Source organism: Magallana gigas, chromosome 1 (assembly GCF_963853765.1).
Source record: "Magallana gigas chromosome 1, xbMagGiga1.1, whole genome shotgun sequence".
Classification (NCBI taxonomy): Eukaryota; Metazoa; Mollusca; class Bivalvia; order Ostreida; family Ostreidae; genus Magallana; species Magallana gigas.
The window spans coordinates 34,421,216-34,433,539 of NC_088853.1; the positions used below are offsets into that span (position 1 = coordinate 34,421,216).

The 12,324-nt window shown below is 32.7% G+C and overlaps 1 long non-coding RNA gene across 1 annotated transcript; it reads right to left on the reverse strand.

The window, feature by feature from the left end:
• Window positions 1–2,443: 2,443 nt before the first annotated feature.
• LOC117684065 (uncharacterized) lies at window positions 2,444–7,520 on the reverse strand. The gene is made up of 2 exons (XR_010707744.1): window positions 7,161–7,520; window positions 2,444–3,883 (listed from the first exon to the last, which is right to left on the reverse strand). It is a non-coding gene; the product is annotated as an uncharacterized lncRNA (long non-coding RNA).
• Between the last annotated feature and the right edge of the window lie 4,804 nt (window positions 7,521–12,324).

Consider the following 12,324-nt stretch of genomic DNA (forward strand, 5'->3'; position numbering starts at 1 on the left):
ACATCTTTTTCGAATTGATTGGATAAATTATAAATTTTTTAAAAATTTTAAATTTAATTAAATCTTAATAAATTGACGTGAGACTAATTTTAAAACAAAATATTTAAGTTGCGCTTACAATTTTGTGTCCAATGAAATTTTTCTCCAAGTAATTGGATGAAATTTAATTTTTTTAAAAATTTAAAATTTAATTAAATCGTGTTAAAATGATCTCAGACTAATTTTAAAACATAATATCCAACTTGCACTTACAATTCTGCATCTGATGACATCTTTTTCGAATTGATCGAATGAATTTTAAATTTTTTAAAATTTTTAAACTCATTTAAATCGCGTTAAAATGACCTCAGACTAATTTAAAAACATTTTATCTAAGTTGTGCTAAGAATTCTGCGTCTAATGACATCCTTCTCGAATTGATTGGAAGAATTTAAAAATTTTCAAAAATTTTAATTTTATTTAAATCGCGTTAAAATGACCTCAGACTAGTTTTGAAACATGATTACTAAGTTGCGCTTACAATTCTGCGTCTAATGACATCTTTGTTGAATTGATTGGATGGTTTTTAAATTTTTTGAAAATTTTAAATTTAATTAAATCGTATTTAAATTACCTCAGACTAATTTTTAAACATAATATCTAAGTTGCGCTTAGAATTCTGCGTCTAATGACATCTTTCTCAAATTAATTGAATGAGTTTTCAATTTTATGAAAATTTAAAATTTAATTAAATCATGTTAAAATGATCTCAGACTTATTTTAAAACATAATATCCAAGTTGCGCTTACAATTCTGCATCTGATGACATCTTTTTCGAATTGATCGAATGAATTTTAAATTTCTTAAAAATATTAAGCTCTTTTAAATCGCGTTAAAATGACCTCAGACTAATTTTAAAACATGATATCTAAGTTGTGCTTAGAATTCTGCGTCTAATGACATCCTTCTCGAATTGATTGGATGAATTTAAAAATTTTCAAATATTTTAATTTTATTTAAATCGCGTTAAAATGACCTCAGACTAGTTTTGAAACATGATTACTAAGTTGCGCTTACAATTCTGCGTCTAATGACATCTTTGTTGAATTGATTGGATGGTTTTTAAATTTTTTGAAAATTTTAAATTTAATGAAATCGTGTTTAAATTACCTCAGAATAATCTTTAAACATAATATCTAAGTTGCGCTTAAAATTTTGCGTCAAATGACATCTTTCTCGAATTAATTGAATGAATTTTTAATTTTTTGAAAATTTAAAATTTAATTAAATCATGTTAAAATGAGCTGAGACTAATTTAAAAACATAATATTTAAGTTACGCTTACAATTCTGCGTCTGATGACATCTTTTTCGAATTGATCAAATGAATTTTAAATTTTTCAAAAAATTTACACTCATTTAAATCGCGTTAAAATGACCTAAGACTTATTTCAATACATGATATCTAAGTTGTGCTTACAATTCTGCGTCTGATGACATCTTTGTTGAATTGATTGGATGATTTTTAAATTTTTTTTAAAATTTTAAATTTAAGTAATTCGTGTTAAAATGACCTTAGACTGATTTCAAAATATAATATTCAGGTTACGCTTACAATTCTGCTTCCAATTACATCATTCTCGAATTGATTGGGTGAATTTTTTAATTTTTTTAAAATTTTAAACTCATTTAAATCGGGTTAAAATGACCTCACACTAATTTTAAAACATAATATCTAAGTTTGGCTTTAAATTCTGCGTCTAATAACAACTTTCTCGAAATGACCTGCGTATCTTTGATCTTTGACCTTTAGCCTTGAATTACAACCTAGTACCTTTTTTAAACACCGTACAACACACCAGACCAATTTATTCATTTTTATAGTTGTGAATGTGTTGGCATTTGAGTTACGATTGGCGTGCTTGACTTGCATGTAGAAAGAAAATATACTTCTCCAGCCGTTAACTCAATCCAAATGAAAATGTATGTAAATGTTCCTCGGACACTATTCTTATTGTTTGGTAAATATGGAGCCGATCGGACATTGTGAGAGAAAGTCCTCAAATCATAAGGCACGTATCACCTGTAATGGGATTTAAATTTCCCACAGTATACACGGGATGTAAGCAGCCATGTAATATTTCTGGTACATGTATATTTCTTGTTTTACGTTTAGTCTGTTTCTGAATTACTTCTAAGAAAATTTTTGTCATCGATTTACATGTTATATTCTGATTTTGGCATTTTTACATTAATCTGGATTTATTAATCGTGCAGAAATAAAACGTTATTTAAACAAAGACAAATCATCACTGCAAAAAATTTTCAACGCTGGAATACATGTGTTAAACGAAATCGCTTTTCATCTAATTTTATAACATATAACTGTTTCTATTAAGAAAGAGGATTTTCTATTCGTGTCCTCTTTTTTTCAGTGCAAAATGAAAAATGAACACAATGCAATAACAGAAATGAACATGATTTTTATTCATTTTGGTCGTTGAACACAACATAAATTGGTGAACCCACCATCTTTTTTACACAAAAGCACATTTTACAGTATCTTTAAACCTTCATATTCCACAATTACAGTCAAAATATTGGTGATTCCACCAATTTCATTCATCGATTATTTCACTTACGAATAAACTTGGTGGGTCCACCAATAATAAGATATTGCCGATTCCAATATTTTGAACAGCATAAAGTATCTCATTCACAGAGGACCCTGGTGGTTCCACCAATTTTATTCATCGAATATCTCACTTACGAATAAACTTGGTGGGTCCACCAATAATAAGATATTGGCGATTCTATTATTTTGAACAGCATAAAATATCTCATTCACAGAGGACCATGGTGGCTCCACCAAAAAGCAAGTGTGAAATTGTCTCTATACAGTTTTGTATTTCATTCAAAGAATTGGTGAACCCACCAGCAAAGCAATAATAGAACATATGACAAAAACAAAAACCTTTCGAATGCCTAAAAATCAACAATTCTGCAAACACTGTTTGGTGATTCCACCAATAGTCAAAAAGGTAAAATTTTCTAATGTCAATATATCAATAACTACTACACTGAACAAATTTTAAGAACTTGTCCAATATGAAAAAATGCTGTGGCTATTTCAATACTTGGTGGATCCACCAAATGAATATAAAATTGTGCGAAATGTGAAATGGAACTAGAGTTCCAAATTGGTGGACTCACCAAGAATTTTAAAAGGTTAAGAGCTGTTTATAAATCGCTGTGTTAAATATAGCATTAGTTAGGCAACCAAAACAATTTTAGTTTTTATACAAGACAAGAAAGTTGGTGAATCCACCAGAAAGATCACATTCACATATTTTTAGTTTTCGCTGATGCAGAATAGTGGAATAAATTTACCTTGTTAGACTCACTAAAAACAAGCACTTTCACTTTAAATTTACATATACTTTGTGGATCTACGAAGACTTGTTGACCAAAATAGATTACACACCTGGTGCATGCACACACAAAAATAAAATCCCCCAAAAGCACTTTTTTTCACTGTCAAATAAAAATATGAATTTGTCGGAGTCTGCTCTTCCTGTCTATAGTTTTCCTTTTTAACGGGATTATCAATGACAGAACAGAATTATATTTTAAAGGATAAAAGCAAAAATTATCATTACTAACTCCAAGGAGCAACTTATAAGGATTTCCATTGATGGTAGGTGTTGTTAATAAACTAGTCACCGTCACTATTATCATTTCAATAATTTAGTTGATTATTCTCGTAGAAAATCACCGACACTACACTCTGGTCATATTTTAAAAAGTTCTCGAGTTATCGACATACGCATATTTTGTCTATCCTCCTCAGACTTCTAGATGGAGGTGGTGCCAGAGGGATTTTATGCGTAAACCAACACAGCGATCTGTAAAAGAAGTTCAAAACTAATTACTTTACTGGATAATCATGAAAATGAAAAGAAATCATCAACTTTCTTTTTGATATGATAAACTTCCACAAAGATGATTTTACTTGATTTTATCAGCTCAAGTACAGAGAAAATAAAAGAAAATATTGTCATTGTTATGGTCATGCGTTGAAGTTTAGAATAATCAATAAAATGTTGATATCACGAACAAAATTGCAAAAAGAAAACTAAGTACTCAGTTTCAGTTTAGTATCCAAATAATGACGCAATAATCAATATGTAATCAATAAATGTTGAATAGTACAAGTCTCTCATGATAGTAAATAATATTTCTTAATTTGTTTGCTGCCAAGATAGTTTTACATATGTATTGTTTCATGACGATGGCTATAGAATACATGTTTTAACTAAACAACCCCTCAATTATCCAGGGGCCGGAGAGCAATAATACCGGATTAAATGAAAAATAAAAATAAAAATTTGAAAACAAAACTCGAGCCTTGTTTTTGTTTACATGTGTATTATATTGATATAAGTTTCAATCTAATGTTACATTTTGTTGTTGATACAATTATTTATGCACATTGAATGAGTTTATTTTGTTTCCTCAAGTTAATTTGTCAAAGAAATTGTAATTTCTTTACTTTACAAAAATGACATTATATCTAAGCAAATATAAGACTCGAGCTTTGTTTACATAACAACGATTTCTTTCCTCTGTATCTCGTTTGTAACATGACTTCTAACATTCAAATCTGGGTAAATCGTTCAAAGTAGACAAAAAAACTATTTTATGCATACAAATAAAAAATAAAACGTTCATCTGAAATCGTGTCTAAGTCCCTTTAACGTCTTCTGTACTTATATGGGCGTAGTCTAATTGTTGAAACATTATTGAATAGTATACCTGTACCTTATAGAATAGATAGGGTTATGGTGACAGAGTGATCTATGTTTAATCAAGGCCAGATAAGCGAAAAATCTCATTTTTTTCGAAAGTTGTTAGGAAAAAACATAGTTAGAGCTTAATGCATCACAGTTTAAAATCAGAATTCATGTTGGAAATTGACTAGACTCCTTAAAAATTTTAACAAAAGTAATACTAGGTTAAGAAATAAACGCAAGAGAAGCAACCAAAAAGGGCCCAAAACCCGCCGCTAAGTGCAGTCATCCTTTATTGCAATTTATAGCTATGTATACCTACAGTGAACTAGAAAAAATCACAAACTGCACGAAATAAGCATGTACATATACATCTTGCTGATGTATATGCATTGTGATTTAGATAATCTTTAACAATCATTTTATCAATTTGTTAAAAGAAAGATGTAAACATAAACGAGGGTATGCTTTATTTGATGATTCATATAGGTTATATGAATGTAGCGGGAACTGCAGAAAAAAATAACATAACCCGAAAACGCGGATTCTGGCCACACCCTGTGATAAGAAACCCCATCCTGTGGTTGTTGAATTATTAATTTTCGACTTTATAGTCTTTCTTAAAATTCATGCAGTGTTAGTAGAGATAAATAATACCACTGTATGACCATATTGGCCTACTGAGTGTATCAGGTGACAAAACAAAATCATTTGCGCGAATATTAATTTTAAATCTTTTAAAGAAAGTGGGCGCTTAAGATGTACATTCGGCGGGAATCTAGGCGCACACGGAGAATGAAAATTCCATCGATCAATTTTGCACATTTTCCGAATCATAATGGTTATTTGGTTTTTGTTGAACGTGAAATGGGTAGAAAATGTTTGTAATGCAATGCTTGTATCAAAATATGGGTCTATTGTCTGTCCCAAGTTATTGCATCCATCACTTTTTGATGATTTTAATAAACAAAACAAAACACATACATTGTACCTGTGAAAGAAATGCTGTTGAAATCGATAAAAGGACAAATATCCAAGATATCTTCATTGACAAATTATCATTTTTCACTCATAAAAGTTCACAGGAACGAAAACAAATTTCTTACGGAGATTTATAATGGGAAATGTTTGCATCTTTTCTCCATTCGGAAGTACTCGGGATAACTCGCACAATTTTTCAACGTTATCATCCGGGCTTGTTGATGCAATGCAAAATCCCCGTAGACTTTCTATTTTGGGATGTGTATTGAAATTTGAAGTGGTAAAGGGGGCGTTTCAAAACAAATAATCTGTACATTTTCTATATTAGTGGATTACCGTAGTTTGGAATCAGAGGTATGTATGATTATTGAAATATCAAGCGAAACGTGGTGGAAGCAAAATCTTATTTTTAGAATTAAACTTCATATTCATTAAAACTTTCATCTCCTTTTTGATAAAGTGCAAGTGACATCCAGATGCTGAAATCATTCAATTATGTTTGAAGAAATTAGGTAGCCAGGTAAGAAAGGTATATATCAAGGAGAGCATATCGCTGAATATATTTTTTGATATCATAAATATCTAACCCAACCCATTAATTACGTCAGGCGAAGGAATAGATTAGTGCACCTTCCTTTACACAGTCACTGAAGAATTTGCACCTTCTTGTTCTTTTCTCTTTGAAAAAAGATGGTTTTGAGACATGATTATGTCATCTATAGGTCTAGTATTTATTTCGCGCGTGTTAAAGACTTACATTAAAAACAAATTAAACCAAAAAACACTGAATATTTAAAAAACCATTATGACGGCAGTTAAAGGCACGTAGCATCGTTTTAGAAAGTGTGTGGGGGCAAACTCATCCAAACTCATCCAAAAAAATTGACAAGCGAAAAAAGGAACTTTCAAAATCATAAAAATCCTAATCCGTGGGAAGGAGGGGGGGGGGGGGGTTCCGAATATTGCATATCTATTTGTAACTTCATATAACATCAACTTCGAAATTCCTTTCAATTCAATTTTTTACATTCTCCAAAAAAAAGGGGGGGGGGGCTCCATTTTAATTTTTCTCTTTATATGTAGAATTTTTAAAAAATGTTTACTGCGCAAAAAAGCAAGGGGGATGCTGCCCCCTCACCCTTACCCCACCCCACGCCAGATGCTACGTGCCTTAGTTACATGTACAAGGTACTAGTATGCATATGATGCAAAGTTATGCTTGAAAACAGAAAAAAAGGAAAGGCCAGGTCAATGATGCTGATATATCTGTTGCATTTGTAATGTTTACATCCATAACTTTAGCAATCGTCATAACTTTGCGCGTTTTTTCTGCAGTTAATTGTGAACACTGTTAAGTAACATATTCACAATAATTCCGAGCATTCATGTTGATGTATATTGTATGACTTACCATAACTAGGCCGATATCATTTGTTGTCTTTATTTCTTTTTGTCTTTCTTCATTTATCCAACCATCAGCATCCATGTAATTCTTTTCTTCTCTTTCACACACCATATCCAATATTTCGGTCATTATTCAAACAGATGAATTATTATATTTCGTGATAATTCAAAATTCCGTTGTTGTTAATCCGTATGTCCTATTTTAGAATGTTGATCATTCGTACTGTAAACTGTTCTGTGCATGGCCCATTCACCCAGCCTTCCATTGGTTGATCGTATAATGTTTCAGAGGAAGGCACAGCAGGAAGTCTTTATGCAACCGTTACCGTTATTTGTTGACTGCCGTCCATTTCAAATTCAAAATAAATAAAATACTATATCTAGGTATATTTAACTGTATTTATTTGTTGAATAGTGCTTAAATCAAGCGCAATGTTTTTTCAAATATGCGATCACTTTGTTCCTGTTTTACAAGTTTTTCCGACCCACTTTTTTCAACCACGTTAGTCCATAATACATCTATTCATTAAGTACATGTAACCTTAAAGGTAAATTTGTTAATCCTAATCTAAGATTAAATCGATACAAACAATTAATTGTCATAAATTTTTATATACACTCTACTCCTAGAATAAACAGAAAATTTTATATGATCAACACACTCTCTCTCTCTCTCTCTCTCTCTCTCTCTCTCTCTCTCTCTCTCTCTCTCTCTCTCTCTCTCTCTCTGGGGAGGGTTAACTATTACCATGACCTACATACAGCCTCTGTCTAATGTTCGGCCGCCCGGATTACGACACCGAGTGCTGATTTTGATGCGGAGAATTTCATCGGATAAAGTTCGATTTCTCCGCTTCACAGGCGGGCCCGATTTTTAGAATATTTTTTGTTTTGTTAAAATACATTTTGTTGCCGTCCAAATGAAAACTTGTGAAATAAAAAGAGGTGAATGCATCAAAAAGAAAAAAAACTGAGGATGGGGTGTATTGTTTGATGATGAAGAGTTTGGGGAACAAAGTCATCATTATAAGCGTACATAAGTTGCCTTGAAAGCTTATCATGAATTAAGTGTCTGGTAACTGGAATGGGTTCTTTCATATTAATCGGATTGTTCATCCATTTTGAGTACAAAATTTCATAACAAAGAGACATGTTTAGAAGGGCATTGTTTAAATCAACATTTTTTTGTTTTTATTTGAATTAATCAGTTAGCAATATTTAAGCGTTCCTTTGCTTTTTATTGAGACATTCATATCACATTGCTGAAAAATGCCACTGAAGAAAACATAAGCATGTATATAACCAAAATATACATGTATACTTAGTATTCTTAGCACTTTCTTCAAATATCATTAAAAATAACTTTAAGGTGGATTTAGGTCATAAAATATATTTCAAATTGTAAACACGCAAGATAAAGTCGCTAGGATATAGAGGATATTTTGAATCGTGATAAGGAGACACAAAACGGGGTTCCGCTTGTCCTGCACAAGGTCAGCAACGTTTATCCTCCCGCTGGTGTGAAGACCCGGCGAATTCAACAGAATGTAGCCTCCCGCTGTGCCGACCAAGAAAGTGATCTTACAAGTGTTTGTAATTATTTGACCAAAGACCTCCCTCTTTGCTGAGCTTCTAGCACGGAATGTTTTTGAAATTCTCAGATATTGCTGAATTTTACGTAATTTATACGTTGTAATGATTGATGTTCTAATGAAACATGCTCCTGGAAAGTAACTTATAACTCAATGAATATAAATATATATCTTTTTAGTTGATTAAATGTAATTGTCAAAATTAGAAGCAATTATTAAAAAGTCTTTAGGGAAAAAAGTATGTACCTTACAAAAATACGATTGAGATGAACAGAATGAGCACCCACAGGAATGTTAATGAAGCTCTATATCTTATAGATAAGAAACTTTCGAGAGGCGGGTATGGCACATCTTACATGAAGGTTCATGTGCTGCTGAATATTTGTGTATTCCATAGGCGTCGGAAGCAAATTGAAAGTGGGGGGGGGGGGGGGCTAGACTAATCCTCAGAAATATTGAGAAAAAAGTAATTCCAAAAATCATGGATGGAAATCCTAATCCGTGGGGGGGGGGGGGGGGAAGTATACCTATACTTCCAAAAAAAAAATTACTTACCCAAATTTTTTTCTCCAAAATCATGAAATTCCTAAACCGTCGGGGGGGGGGGGGGAGGGGGGGGGGGGGCTAGTATGCTTCTGAATCTAACTTCTCAATCTTTCAAGGTAAATTTAGGAACAATAATCTTTCCTACGACAAAAAGTGGGGGGGGGGGCTGAACCCTCTATCATGCTATGTTTGTAATGGTTAGGTATAACTTTGCCTAGCCCCCCCCCCCCCCCCGGTTCCGACGCCTATGTATTCTTAGGACAGCTTCTCATACATATGTACATGAATGATGTACTTGTTTCCTTTTTATTTATTCTCTGTCGCATCAAATCCACCTCATGTTTAATAAGAAATATGCAACTGATAAGTTTATAAGACAGAATACATTGCATTTAAAAGTGTAGTCTGCCTCCAAAAGATAGTCTTATAGGTTGATATAGATGGGTGTTATAGTGATATGCCCCCCCCCCCCTTCCCAATTCATCCGAGCTTGCAGAGATATAAGGAGTACATACATGAACAGTATGTAGTATTAAATTAGATCCCCCCCCCCCCTCCTCGAGAATATAGGAATATACCAGGATGATATACAACGCATTTTCCTACCGTTACCACCCCAAATGTTTAGTTCTATATACGTGCACATTTTTCAAATACATGTACATGTGTATTTCCCTTTTTAAAACAAAAAAAAATCCTGCATTCGAGCCTGGATATTGAGAGAGAGAGAGATAGCCCAAAAATACCAACACCAGTGGCCATTTTCATGGAAGTATCTTAAAACCTATCTTGCGACATGGCCTAGATGTAGGATATGTCTTGAAACATATCTTATGACCACTCTAAGACGAATCATAAAGGTAAACAGAAGCTGTCTTACGTATACTTATTCTTAGATTGACCGAATTTCCTATTAAGTGAATATTAAGAAATTTTATTTTCAAAGATTTCTTATGTGTTATTTTATTCACCAATGACGATTAGAACCATTTTAACAACAGCAAACGATAATGTGACGAAGGCCTGTTTATTTCATTGTAGGGCTCTTTGAAATCGACAAGATTTGTCTGGCTTTTCAGCTAAGACTACGCGATCGGTGTGTATTTTGCTTGAAACCAGTGTAATTTTTGGGAGTTGATTTTAATCAACTATCCTATGCAGTTACTCTAGATCTGGCAAACCGAAAGTGAAACAGTGTTAGGACCTAAGCACAAATCATCACCGCTGACAAGACTTAGATCATGAAAATAACAGATAAATTCGGTGTACTGTATGCTGAACCATTAATATTGAAGTTCAAGGAAACAGTCATATTAATAAATTCCTTGAAAATAGTATGATTTTAAATAATAAAAGCAATTTAGATATTTTTGTAGTCGAATGTATTCCTACGCCAGAGGTCAATTTAGTCTCGTTCAACCGGCTGTATCCGTAAATTTCCGACAGAGAGTCTCTTTTGGTAGTCGGAGAGTAACGGAGACAGCCGAGCGTCTGATTGAAGGAGATATTATTATATAATTATCAATATCTAATATTCATAATATTATCTAATAAATATTTAATATTAATTGGGTCCAGACGTGTACAATTTTTAGAAATATTTCGATACATGATTCCTGTGGGAAAAGTTCGAGAATTCATATTTTAAAAATTCAAATACAGATTAGAAACTACTTGCCATGCAAAATAACATATCGTTGATTTAAAAATTAATAATAATCGATAAAATCAACTCCCGTCAGTACCTCAGTACTTTTATTTAACTTGTTTTAACGCAAGAAATAGATAGTTTTGTCCTACTGAAAGTCCAAGACCTTGATAAAATAAAATGGTTTTATTTACTTGTTTAGCTTGGTTTTTGATCATCCATTATATTTACACTGTATATATACGTTTAGTAAAATGCGTGCCGTATATATTTTTATCATCGCCAATTTTAAATATCAGTGAGCCATGGTCAACTTACTTAGAATCAAATTCAAACATCCTAAAAGGTAATGGTACAAAATCGAACTCATGTAACTCTAGCGTGAGGATGGGAGGGGACAGGGGTTTTCAAGCAGAAAAATAGGAATGGTCTCTGCATAGTGGAAACTTTAATTTCTTCACGTGAATCTGATATTTTAAAATCATACTTGTTTCTTGCATTTCTTACCCAGGTAAATGTAGACAATGGTGTGTGCATGCATATGCATGTATATATGAATACATGTTATAATACTTATCAAGTTTTCATCAAATTTAAATTGCGTGTATTGTTTTCTCACACCATAAGATTATTGGGATCTATAAATGTTATTTACAATGAGATATAATTTGCCGCACATTAGTTTTTTTTTTAATAAAAGGGAAATTGCAAAAAGCTCACTTAGATCTACTTGTAAATATTAGACGGGTAATCTTCTTAAAATTAAGAAAACGGATTTTGTACTCAATGTATGTAACACAAGTCATGCGTGGATTTGGGAGAATGAATTTATTCTGATAAAATCACATAGTAAAGTTACTGAAACTAGCGCTCGGAACCCCCACCCACCTTTTGCCGACATGCAAATATAGATAAGATAAAAAAATTGTCCATTTTTACAGACCCTGAAACGTTCTACTTTTTTATTTTTCGAGCGCTCACCGTGCGCTCATAGTGCGCTCACTGTGGGTTCACTTGCGCTCTCCGCTCCGCTCCGTTCGCGCTCATCGTTTACAAAGCTCTCACCGTGCGCTCATTGTGCGTTCACAAAGCGTTCACCGTTCGTTCAGCGTTCACTTATCGTTCAGTCAGTTTTCACTCGGAACTCCAAAATGAAAGATGAAAGAATCGATCTTTGCGAGACACAGCAAAATGAGAAAAGAACCCGTGCGTAAAGGTGGAAGAAAACTTACATGTATATATATTACACACAAAACATCACTTTAAATAAGACTTTAATCCGCAGAATCTAAAATACACTTTCTTAAGCAGGTCCGTCTTTGGTTGTTTTTGTATGACTTCATACAGCGATAAATTACCACAATTAGACAGTTAGTACATTACTG